The sequence below is a fragment of the Canis aureus genome, chromosome 11 (genome assembly GCF_053574225.1).
Source record: "Canis aureus isolate CA01 chromosome 11, VMU_Caureus_v.1.0, whole genome shotgun sequence".
Classification (NCBI taxonomy): Eukaryota; Metazoa; Chordata; class Mammalia; order Carnivora; family Canidae; genus Canis; species Canis aureus.
In genome coordinates, this window is record NC_135621.1 from 23,664,961 (window position 1) to 23,677,461 (window position 12,501).

A 12,501-nucleotide genomic window follows, 5' to 3' on the forward strand; every position below is an offset into this window, starting at 1 on the left:
ATGCGTGGAAATAGCAGCTGAAAATGTCACACCCACCTCCCACCTTGCCAAGAGAAAAAGGAACCATTGGCCCAGGGGAATGCAGCCTGTGAGCAAAATGAAGAAGCAACAGCTTATTTGTGGCCGGAGGCGAGGCTGCCCTTGGAGCCAGGGTCGCTCAGGACTGTGTTTGCTGCAGCTCTGTGAAGAGAGCCCCGACAGTCCCACTGGGCGGGGGGTGGCACAAGTTCCTGGTGCCGTGGGTGGCAGGTCAACCACGAAAAAAGTGTGCCATGCACAACCCATCGGCTTGGGTACCCCGTTTATACAGAGGAGATAATTCCCACCTTCCAGTGTGGGGGTGAGGCTGTGCAAGGAGCAAAGTGTCCGTCTGCTTCCACCGGTTCACCTGGACGGACCCCCCCACCCCCTGATCCTGGACTGTTCTGTCCTTCTTGACATCGTGTCTGATGAACGGGAGAGGGTCACCGTGTCACTCAGGGGGCGCTGAGCAGCTGTCCTTTGGTCCCAGCCCCCCAGTAGGAACTTCACCGGTGCTCGCTCCCCCGGGTCTGAGCGCAGCATCACTTAAACCCTCCCGGAGACCGAAGGGCCTCCCGCCGACCACAACCGGGGTGCTCCGCAGGGCAGAGGCACGCGGCCTCCCGGCCAGCACGCACCTTGGTCATAAAGGGGTCAACCGAAGTGTCGAGAAGTTGTAGCTGAGTGATTCAGAGAGCGAGCGCCATGACCTCCGAGGGGGGAGAAGGTCGGCCGCTGTTGGCCCCACCAGGGGGAAGGCAGGGATCATGGCCCACGGTGCAGAGATGAGGCAGCCGAGCCCCGCACGGTCACTGGGGTCCCTGCCGGAGAAAACCAGAAGATTGGGGCTGGGCCCCAAACACTGCCCTCTAAGGCCCAGTCCATTAGTAAACGGAGTTGTTTTGGGGCCCCGGTCATTAGTAATAAACCTTTAAAACCAGTCCTACTTGTAACGGGAATGATCCCAAAGGAGGCAGATGTTGTCTGGGGAGAAAACAACACGGCCCTTAACTAGACGGGGGTGGGGGGTGGGGGCAGGAGGGGAGGGCTGGTGGCGACAATGGATAACCCCGCAGCGGAGTTGAAGACGCCGCGGATGCTCTGGGGCCAGACTGAGGACTCAAGGCCGACGGGTGGTACTTCCTCAGCTCCTAATGGGTGCCAGGCGGGCTCCAGGGGCTTCCCGGCTTCACTCGGTTAGTCTGATTAACGACAACTCCGTGATCTCCGGGTCGGCTCTGATCCCCCTCCTGTCCCCAGGAAGCTAAAGCTCCGGGATGGGACATAAATTGCCCAAGATCATTTCTGCCATTCAGTGGCTGAGCCGCATTAGAATCAGTGTGTGTGTGTGCACGCACGGGCATGGCAGGGAGCCTGTCATCATTCCTTGATTTCCAGAAACTTCCCCTCTGGAACTGCAGTCTCCACAGTGTAATCGATGGGCAAATGAATTTAGTTCTTTTGGCTTTACGTGTTTGATCAAGAAAAGACTTGGGATCTTCTTAGCTTCTTTTGACTTTCATATTGCTGTACTTAGCTTCGTAGTTATTGGATTCATTAAAAAAAAAAAAATTCCAGCCCTAACGATTCAGAGATACGACCCGGGGAACAGGACCAGATTTGGTGGGCTCCTGGAAATGCCCAGTGTGTCCCTCACCTGCAGCTTGGGGAAGCAGCTTGGGGCGGCCAACAGGAGGGAGGGGAGGCCCGTGGCCCAGCCAGAGCCCCTGGCAGCTCTTCTGTGACCTCCCCTGGGCCCCCCCACTGCCTCCTCACACCTCTCTTGGCTGACCCGCCCCTCCTGTGTGGAAACTGCTGTCTGGTCCATTGCTGATGGCGCCTACATTTATCCTAAATCCATCCAGGCACCTCTCCAGGCTGGGAGAGGTCCTCAGGCCTCACTATAAATGTCCCCACCTTCGTGAGGCACTCGCTGGCCCTCCCCTCCCCAGGAGGCCAGGGTTTCGGGCGCATCCTCTGGGCTATCTCTGTCCCTGCTCCTGGTCAGGGTCCTGGGATGACACGAGATAGAGAGGGAGAGATTTTAGAACCCTTGACTGCCCCTCCTCCAGGAGGCTTGGCGCGCACGTGGATGTGGGAGTGGGGAAGGGGGGGCCAATCAGGCCTAGGTCTCCGACTATGAGCAGCAGGTGGGTGGGTGGCACCGCCATTCTTGGGTGCAGGACTTTCTCGCAAGGACAAATTCCATGCGGACACCTGGAATTTGAAGGTCTGGGAGCACTCCAGTTTGAGATTTTCTGTTGACAGTTGATGCAGCGTTGAGGTGCTTTCAAGTCTTCGATTCAGAAGCGTGTTGCTGTTCGACTTACGGAACCAGGAGACCATAGAACCGTATACACAATAGATGATAAAATCTTCTTGTAATTTCAAAAAGATCTAAATATACTCACAACAACACTGACGAATCTCCCAGAAACTATGTCAAGTGAGAGAAACCAGATGCAAATAAGTCTGGACTGTATTATGTCATGGATGTGAAGTTCCCAGAACAGGCAAAGTGATGGTTTTTTTGTTTTTGTTTTTTAAGTAGGCTCCACACCCAGTGTGGAACCCCACACGGGGCCTGATCCCACGACCCTGAGATCACCACCTGAGCCGAGATCGAGAGCCGGGTGCTTAACCACCTGAGCCTCCCAGGGATAAAAATCAGAGCAGTGGTGTGATGGGGTGAGGGGATTTTCTGGGGGTGCTGGGAATGTTCTAGATCTTACTGATTACATGGGTATATACATCTGTCAAAACTCAGAGACCCTACTGTCACGGTCTGTGCCTTTCACTGCATGTGGATAACTTGTATTTCAAAGATAAAGAAGGACAGCTCTACCGCCCCCCCCATATAAACGTGTGTGCCTTCATAAGGCACAGTCTGGCGACAGCAGGGGAACCCCTCTGAGATGTTCCCTAGGGGGCCTGGCCGCTGCCTCCTCCCCATCCTTCAGGGGCTGGTGACCCGGGGCTGCCAGGTGGCCGAGGGACCAACGGTGTGATGGATCGGTGACCCGGGCTTGGGCGGGGGACTGAAACCCTGTGCGGGCCTCTCGCTGTCAGCAGCCGAGCTATTTATAGGTCGCTGATGTCCTCCAGGCGGTGACTCATCCCCTCTGCTTCGGTCCCACGGTGTCTTTAGAACACAACGGGGGGCACCGAGGCGCTGGCGGCGGGAGGGCGGCCTGGCCACGGCCAGAGCTGGGGCTGCGGGGAGGGGGGGTCCCGAGGTCGGGAGTCTGGGGACCACTCAGCTTCCCCCTCCCTGCATGCGCACGCACACAGACACACGGGTGCATACCACACAAAGACCACACAGAGACACACACGTGTGTGCACTCACACACACCACACATGTGTGACCTCCACACGCCAAGCACACACATGCATACACAGCACATATAGACCACACACCACATAGACCATACACACACACAACTGTGCACACACATACCCACACAAAACTGCACACCACACATAGACCACACACACACAATTGTGCACACACACAAAACTGTGCACACCACACATAGACCACACACAGACACACACATGTGTGCACACTCACATACACACACCACACACGTGTGACCTCCACACGCCAAGCATACACATACCACACATACACACCACACATAGACCACACATACACACACCAGATAGACCACACACACACACAACTATGTACACACATACCCACACAAAACTGTGCATGCCACACATAGACCACACACACACGCAGAGTTGGGCACACACATACACAAAACTGTGCACACCGCACATACAACACATAGACACACACATGTGTGCATACTCACATACACACACACCATACACGTGTGCACTCCACATACCAAGCACACACACACCACACATGCATACACACTGCACACAGACCACACACACACGCAAACACACCACACATACGTACCACACACAAGTGTCTACTCCACACGCCAACCACATACACACACACACACACCACACATGTAGACCACACACACACAACCGTGCACACACACACACACACCCCAACCTCTATTCTTGCCCTGCCCGAGGGACCACACACAGCATGTGGCATATTAGGGACTCTCTTCAGCAACCACAGACCTTTTCTTTGGAGGGTAGGTGTGATTCGGGAAACAACCAAAAGAACGTAGATGAGAAAAATCTCAAGGTGTAAAGCTATGCACATAGTATGAGGCAGACGGGCACACCCGAGTCGACCCCCCGTGGGCCTCACCTGTGCAATTCCCTCTCCTCGGAGGCCACGGGCCCAGCGCCTTGCCTCTCGCCAACAGAACCTGGCAGTGGTGACAGGTGTCACCCCTGTGGTCGGGTTACGTCGTTAGGCATTTACACCCCTCACAGCAAACTCCATGTTAGCAGATGGCAGCAAGAGACCCTGACTTTGAGGGATAGACGTGTAGGGGGTCCGTGGTAAGAACTGCAGGGGTTTCTGGGTGCTCTGAGTGGCCCCTGCTTGACACCTGACCACCCCCTCCCCAAGTCCTGCAAGTGCGAAGCACCGAACGAGCCCGGAAGGGGACCTGGGGGCCCTGATGAGACCTCAGCCTGGGGACAGGCTGACGGCGGCCCATGTGGCCTGAACTGAGGGCAGCTGAGCCGCCGCTCCTGAGCCACAGGAGCCATGAGACAAGGGCTGAGTTATTGTGAAGTCAGTGTTATTTCTGCCGAGTTTGTGGGGACGCATCACACGCAAGTGAAAGCCGGCGTGGGTGCACCACCCCCTTGCGCCGGGGGCCTGGCCCTCCTCTGCGCCTGCTGCACGGAAACTCCCGCAGAGGTACGGGAGTGGTGAGAGGGGGTGAGTGGCGCCCGGCCCCACGCTCGTCTCCACACCTCTGCTCGCTCTGCGGATTCAAGAAACATAAATGTTGAACCCCACTCAGAAAGTCACTGGCTGATGGTGACAGTGGCAGCTAACAGTTGCCGAGGCCTAGTTCAGGCACCGTGTGGGAAACAACTCGGTTAGCCTTTACCACTCCTGGGAGGTGGGGGCTGCCATCACCTGCATTGGACAGGCAGGGAAACTGAGGCCCGTACCCTTACACACTGAGTGCACCTGGGCTCCCAGAACCCCCCAGGGCTGGGCTTTGGACAAGCCCGCCGGGCCCTGGGTCCGAGCCCCTCTCTGCTCGGCCCCCATCGGCCGGGTCCCTTGGGCAGCCAAGCTAGATGAGCCCAGAAAGCTGCTGTTGATGCCGGGAGGACAGGAGCCGCTCTGGACGCTGGGGACGTGGTGCTGGCAGGAGCCTCACCCACCACGCCGTGGGTGCTGGCCACCCCGTCCGAGCTCTACAGACACCGAACCTTATAACCTGCAGGTAACGCCCCACGGTCAGACCTGGGGGAGGCTCCTTTGCGTTCTGGACACTTCTTGCCCTGGCCTTTATAACTGACATCTCTATGCCTTAGCACCTGTTCCTGTCCCCTTCGCTCACTCCCGAGTCTCCTTTGTTGAAAATTCCAGTTGAAAAACCTCCTTTGATTAAAAAAATGTTCTTTGAAAGGGACTTTACATATCCCATGAAGAAGGAGACATTTCTAACCTTGTTATTTTATATACGGGTGTTGGATTTCGTCAGCAGTTTCTCTGAGTTTCTATATGTCATTCTATTATTTTTGGAGGCCCATATGCAAGGATTATCTCATATGCACTGTTTCTGATCTCAGTGTGTTTTTCTTTGGTTAATAAAAGCCACAGTTTATAAATCAGGCATAGAAAGATGGCACTTCCGTCAGCTTCCAGGGTGATGCCATGATAAAATCCACAGCTTATGTCTTCATTTTTTTCTTTCCTTCCTTCCTTCCTTCCTTCCTTCCTTCCTTCCTTCCTTCCTTCCTTCCTTTGTCTGATTTTCCTGGAGAGAAAGCTCTCCAAACAGCATTTTTAGGAAACAGGAGACCTGTGTTCCAGCTGGTATGACCTTCATGCCCAGATGCACCTGCAGAATATTTCCACTGTTTTATGTGTCTCCTAACACCAAAGTATCCTTTTTACATCATCCCTGCTCCTACCCATGTGGTTTTGATTATATTCCTCTTCTCTCTCCCTTCTCCTCCTCCCGGTAGGGTGTCTCGAATAATGTTGTAAGGACAGCAGAGCAGAAGGGCCCAGAGTCCAGAGACACCAAAATTTCACTCCTGGGTTTGCCGGTCTCTCATGAGCTGTGTCCTCTCCGATGCTTAGGTTCCTCACTGTCAATAGGATCACCTCTACACGCGCATGCATAGTGTTACTGGGATAGATGAAATCTTTATTTTATTTTATTTTATTTTATTTTATTTATTTATTTGAGAGAGAGAGAAAGAGAAAGCATGCATGAGCAGGCAGGAGGGGCAGAGGAGAGAGAGAATCTCAAGCAGACTCCATGCTGAGTGTAGAGCCTGATGTAGAGCTCGATCTCAGGACTCTGAGATCATGACCTCAGCCGAAATTGAGAGTCAGATGCTTAACCGACTGAGCCCCTGGGTCACCCCCGGTATAGATGAAATTCATGCAAGATGGCCTCTATGACGATTGTCGTGAATAATACTGAATCAGCTCTCGGCGCAAAGAGCCTCCTCCATTGGACTATCAGTGTGTCCAGAAGGGTCACCGTGAGTGATTCTATGTGACGCTGAACAGGTGGCTCTGGCCAGGCGCACACCAGCCCTGAGGTTGAACCCTTGCAGTCCTGCGAAGCCTGGAACCCTCCTTCCCGTGTTGATACCCATACCTCTACCGATGGCTACGATCTGCTGCAGAAAATCCCAGGTGTTCCAACCGTTACACGTTTCTGGTGATCGACTGCAAAGGTGAAGGTTGAAAGGGTTTGCAAAGAAAATACTGCTAGTCCTCTCTTGGTTATGTGTTTGAGATGCAGTGGAAAATTCAGGATGAGATGGGAAATGTGTAAGTGCCCGCACAGAGCCCTCCATGTGTTTGTTCCACACGGAACTCCAGGTGTGCCTTCAGGCAAAGATATCGGGAATGAGTCAACACAGGTGCAAATCCAGGCTCTTGGGTGGATTGGGTGGCCTTCCCGGCTCACAGGGACAACCTTCCTGCCATAGCCCTGACACCCAACAATGGTCCCCAGGCCTGGAAATGTGTTCTACCTGACACATAGGAAATGTGGCCTACCTGACCACTCGCCCCTGGTACCCCCCCCCCCCCTTCTCTCCGGGGCTAGGAGGATTACGTGGTCACCACCAGCCTTCTTCCGCCCCCAGTCCCTGGTGGATACAGGAAGGTGGGGGTCCACCACGGAGCTATGATGTAGGACCCAGGTCTTAAAGGTGGGTAGAGGTTGGCTGGGCAGGAGGAGGAGAAGGAAAAAGGAGTGAGTATCACGGGATGCTGAGGAGAAAGTGCAAAGACCTGGCACATTAGGGACAGCTGGGGAAAGCCAGGAGGCATATTTGGGGGGTGGTCAAAAGGTTGGAGAGGTGCCAAAAGCCAGACTCAACTCAGGGCCCCTGCTGGTGGGCTCAGCAAAGGGTGGCATCTGACATCCCCCGAGACCAGCAGCATCTCGTCCAGCCACTGACCGGCACCCCTTGCACCCTGAACAATGGAGCCGTTCAAGTGGACCACAGTCAGGCCTGAATTCAGGGGGCCCCCGCCTGTCCCCCCACCGCACACCTGCCTTTCCAGCATTGAGAAAGTTGCCCTCAGCTCTATGTGTCCCTGCATTTTACGCTGAATGTGCATCCTTAGCTCTCCCTTTGTATCTCTCTCTGGGGGGAGCTGGCAAAGCAGAGGCCCCTGGGGTGTTTTTATTTTCCTGGAAGCCGAGAGGACTAATGTGTGCTATGCACTTTCATGTGTGATCTTCATAAAAGCCGTAACTGTGTTATTTAAAAACCAATTTCCTTTCCTTTTAACCATGGCAAAGTCACTGGTCTTCATTCAAGGACTCCAGCCTCTGAGGTTTGATGTGGTGGATGGGTCGCAGGGAGAGAGAGGAAAAGGAAAGATAAAATGCCATTTGGGTGTCGAGACCCACGGGGAGACACCCGGTGGCTAGCGGGGAGCCCTGAGGGAGTCTAGGGTGAGCTTCAAGTTAAGGAAATGTTTGACGTTACCCTCTGAGCAAAGCTTCCCATGGTCCAGAGCCTTGGGGCAGGGCAGACAGGCTTGGGGTGGGGGGGGCGGGGGGTCCCTGGGGTCCCTGGGGTCCCTGGGAACTACTGCAGGAGTCCCGTCTACACCCTCCAATCCAGTAAATGCTCCCTGAGAATCCTCTGACACTTCCTGCGTGGCGGGGGTGGGGCCAGGATGGAGTCGGATCACAGCCAGGTGCACAGAGTGATCTGGACTTGCAGGATCTTTGAATCCTAGACTCAGAAGTCAGAGCCCGTCCGCGTCTCTTGGCCACTTGAAAGGCAGCTCCTCGCAGCGCCTTAGGTGTTTGCAGGACCCGGCATTGGCCTTGGCCTCTCCCAGCACCTCTCTCCCAGCACGCCTGGCTGTCTGCCCCCCTGCTCCTCCTTTCCCCGCATCCCCGAGTCCCCCACCCCATGCTCCGCAGCCCCAGTGTCTTCCATGCTGGGCCCCCAAGCATGGAACACCTGTGCGCCTTTTCCTCCTTTTGCTTGCAATTTCTCATATTTCAAATCTCAAATTAAATGACACTTCCAGGGGCGCCTGGATGGCTCAGTAGGTGAAGCGTCTGCCTTCGGCTCAGGTCATGATCCCGGGGTCCTGGGATCGAGTCCCACATTGGGCTCCCTGGTCAGTGGGGAGCCTGCTTCTCCCTCTTCCGCTGTGCTTTCATTCTCTCTTCCTCAAATAAATCAATAAATAGATATTTAAAAAAATAAATGACACTTCATGGGGCACTCCTCCCCGATCCCTGGATGATAGTGAGCCCACCCGCCCCCGCCGGGGTTACAGAGCCCGGCTTGGCCAACTGAGCCACAAGTGGGCATGACAAGGAGGCACAAGACGAGTGTGAGAAGGATGGGCAGCGGCTTCCCGGAGGCCTCCAGGAAGGAGGTGGGGAGTGCCTCTTGGTGGAGCCAATGGCGTGTTACAGAGAGCGTGAGAGGCAGAGGGCACGGAGTGAGCAGACAATTTCGAGGCTGGCCTCAGGGAGCTAGCGGGGAGCAGAGGGAGGTGACCGAGGGCTGGGTGGGTCTGACGGGACAGGGTCCATTCAATAAGCTGTAGTGGAAAGCATTTGACGTACCAGACTCCCGCCTGGGTTCGCCTCTACCCTCAAGGGTGTGGGTGCAAGCAGAGGGCAGTCAGCGTCCCTGGGGCCTCCCCACCGAGGACTGATGTGTGTCGGGGGAGGGGAGATGGGCCGCCTGGCACAGGGTGCCCAGGGGACCTCTCCCAGGAGGCTTGAGCAGGAGCTGGTGCCCAGAAACCTGGAGTTGGTCCTGCCAGCCCCGGGATGGGCTGCATCTGGGGGCTGGGGAGGAGCCAGGTCCCTGTCCACCGGGGCTTTGCCCTAAACAACCAGGCCAGGGTGGCTTTGGAGGGGCAGTTTGGAGACAGGGGACCGGGACTGTGATGCAAGCCCGAGGTGCCTGCTGGTGAGGCCTGGCCAGAGGAGGTGGCAGGAGTCGATGGCTGCACATGGAGTTCAGCGACAGTTCAGGGCTACAGGGTGTTAGGGCCAAGGTGAGGCCAAGGGTGGTCAGTCTGGCAGAGAGGAGAGGCTCAGGCTGGGCAGGTGGGGGAGGCCCTGGCCAGGGGGCCGAGGAGGGGGGCCAGGGAGCGGCACACCGGGGAGGCTGGGACCCCAGACCCTGGGGATGGGGGCAGGAATGGGGACCACGGATGTGGTGGCCCTGAAGCATCCTCTTTGCCCTCCACAGTGAAACATCCACGGTTCCTGGATCTTCCCCAGCATCACCTTTTCCTCAGTGCATTCCTGGCCAGGAAGGTTTTTTTTTTTCTGTGGGGTCGGGGGAGACCAGTAGATGCACGAGAACAGCAGTACCAACTCATCCTGTCTGCTCCCGGCGCTGTCACAGCTGTCATCCTCTCTGACAGCCTCCCAGGGGCAGGAGGTGCAAATATGCTCATTGGGCCATTTGACAGATGACTGAACTGAGTCACAGAGAGAAGTTGGGGGCCTGTCCTGAAGTCACAGAGTGGGCGTTGGGGGAGGCAGGACCGGGACCCCGAGGAAAGGCCTCCTGAGCTCAGATCTGTCTCCCGGGCTCACTGCCCAGCGAGGTCCTGAATGAACAAGCCGCTCCCGACAAGAGACCTCCATCCGCTGGTGCTCTGCACGGAGCTCAGAGACCGTCATCTTGGGGTCCCAGGCGACAGGTGACATGCAGGCTTCCCCACTGCACACCCTGTGAGCAGAGGCTTTCACGGCGCCCAAAACAGTCCCCCATCCCGCGGGAAGGAGGCTCCAAATGTGGGGGCCTTGGGAGGAAGAAGCTGGCCCCAGGGGTGTCTTTTCCCACTTACAGTCCCCTTGCAATGGACCCCACCTCTGCACACCCAGAAACTCCTTCCTTCCGCGTGAAGATAAACAGCACTTAATTAAGATCAGACGCGCTTTTGCCACGCTTTGAAACTTATTCCCCCCCGCAGGCTAATAAACTTTATCGATCACCCCTTTCTTTTTTTTTTTTTTAAGATTTTATTTATTTATTCATGAGAGATACACAGAGAGAGAGAGAGGCAGAGACACAGGCAGAGAGAGAAGCAGGCTCCACACAGGGAGCCCGACGCGGGACTCTATCCGGGTCCCCAGGATCACGCCCTGGGCCAAAGGCGGCGCTAAAGCGCTGAGCCACCCAGGCTGCCCTTGATCACCCCTTTCAGGGCAAGTAATTCGCTCTGGGAGACAGTGGCAGTGTGAATGTACCTGATTTACCTGAAATGGCTTTGAACTTTTAAAACGTCCCCCTTGGGCAGCCCTGGTGGCACAGTGGTTTAGCGCCGCCTGCAGCCCAGGGCGTGATCCTGGAGACCCGGGATCGAGTCCCACATCGGGCTCCCTGCGTGGAGCCTGCTTCTCCCTCTGCCTGTGTCTCTGCCTTTCTCTGTGTATCTCTCATGAATAAATGAATAAAATCTTAAAATAAAATAAAACGTCCCCCTTTAACTGCGGAGTTAAAAGAGCTCCAAGTCCTTACAGAGATTGTAATGACGGCTGCTGTTTAGTTGGAGCCAATGATGCTCTGGACGTTTCACATCCATCCTGGCTGCTTCCCAGAAAACCTCTGCAAGCCAGGGATTATGACCCTCTTTGAAAGAGAGAGAAACAGAGAGAAAGAGAGAGCTGTCTCATTAGGGAAGTAGATCTCAGAGAGGCTAAATAACTTACTCAGGTTCACACAGCCGGTCAGATTTGACCTAAGGTTTGAACCAGACCTGTCTGCCCGGGCTTCCTTCATTGCCCAGTGAGGTTCTGATTCAAGGATCTGGGAGCCAGGGAAGACCTTCACCTTGTCCTCCACCCCTCTGGCTTTGTAGGTGAGCACGCCCACCCTCCGAGGGGAGATAGGGACGGCTGCAGAGTTCTAGGAAGGGAAGTAGTGGTTCATTTCCACCCCGAGCTACGCAGGATGACGGAGGGGATGAGGAGGTCCGTGCTTGGGGAGGGGGGCAGAGACGAGGGAGGGGTGATGGCCAGCCGGCAGCAGGCTAGACCCAGATGGTGTCAAGATGCAGGGGGTGGCGAGGAAAAGGAGTGTGCCTGGAAGGGGACAGATTGCTGCCAGGCTCAGAGCAGCAGAAAGAGTAGGCTGGCAAGGGCCACCAGCTTTGGCCACTGTACCACGCCCCTTCCGGTCACCTGGATGTCACAGGGGCTTATAGCCTCTCCAGCAGGCAAAGTCCATCGTGGATCCGGCTCCTGTGCCTGCTGTGCTGTGCCACGAAATCACCCTTCAGGCAGAAATGAAAGAACAGAGCAGCAGCAGTGAGGTGGGCAGGGAGGAGAGCAGGGAGAGAAGCCCGGCCCAGGGGTGAGCATGCACTTGGGGAATGTGAGGGACTGCTGGTGCCCAGCATGGGTGGGGTGACTGGTGGGGCCGGTGGGAGGGCACCAGCCGCAGAAGCTCTCTGTCGTGGGGCTGCTGAGCTCGGGCTGGGGAGACGTGTGTCCAAACTTGCTGCCTAGTGGTGAATGAGTGGAAGGAGGCGAGGTGAGGGGCAGCGAGGCCAAACGAGTTATCCAGGTGAGAGAAGCACGCAGGACACCTGAGGAGCCCTTTTGCAGTGGGACCTGGGGACGGATTGTCCATGGGGTGACAGCCGGCTCAGGGACAGCCCCAGGCTTCTGACCAGCATGGGTGGCAGGCCATTGGCCCAGGTGTGGATGAAGGAGGAGGAGTGGGCTGGGGGACAAGAGAAGAATTCTGGTTTGGACGCATTCTGCTTGCTTCACCTGGGGGTCGTCCCCCCAGACTGATACCCAGAGAGTTCAGGAGACAGAGTTCCTTGCCATAGAGACGTGATAGCAAATGGTCATTTCCATCCCCCAATTC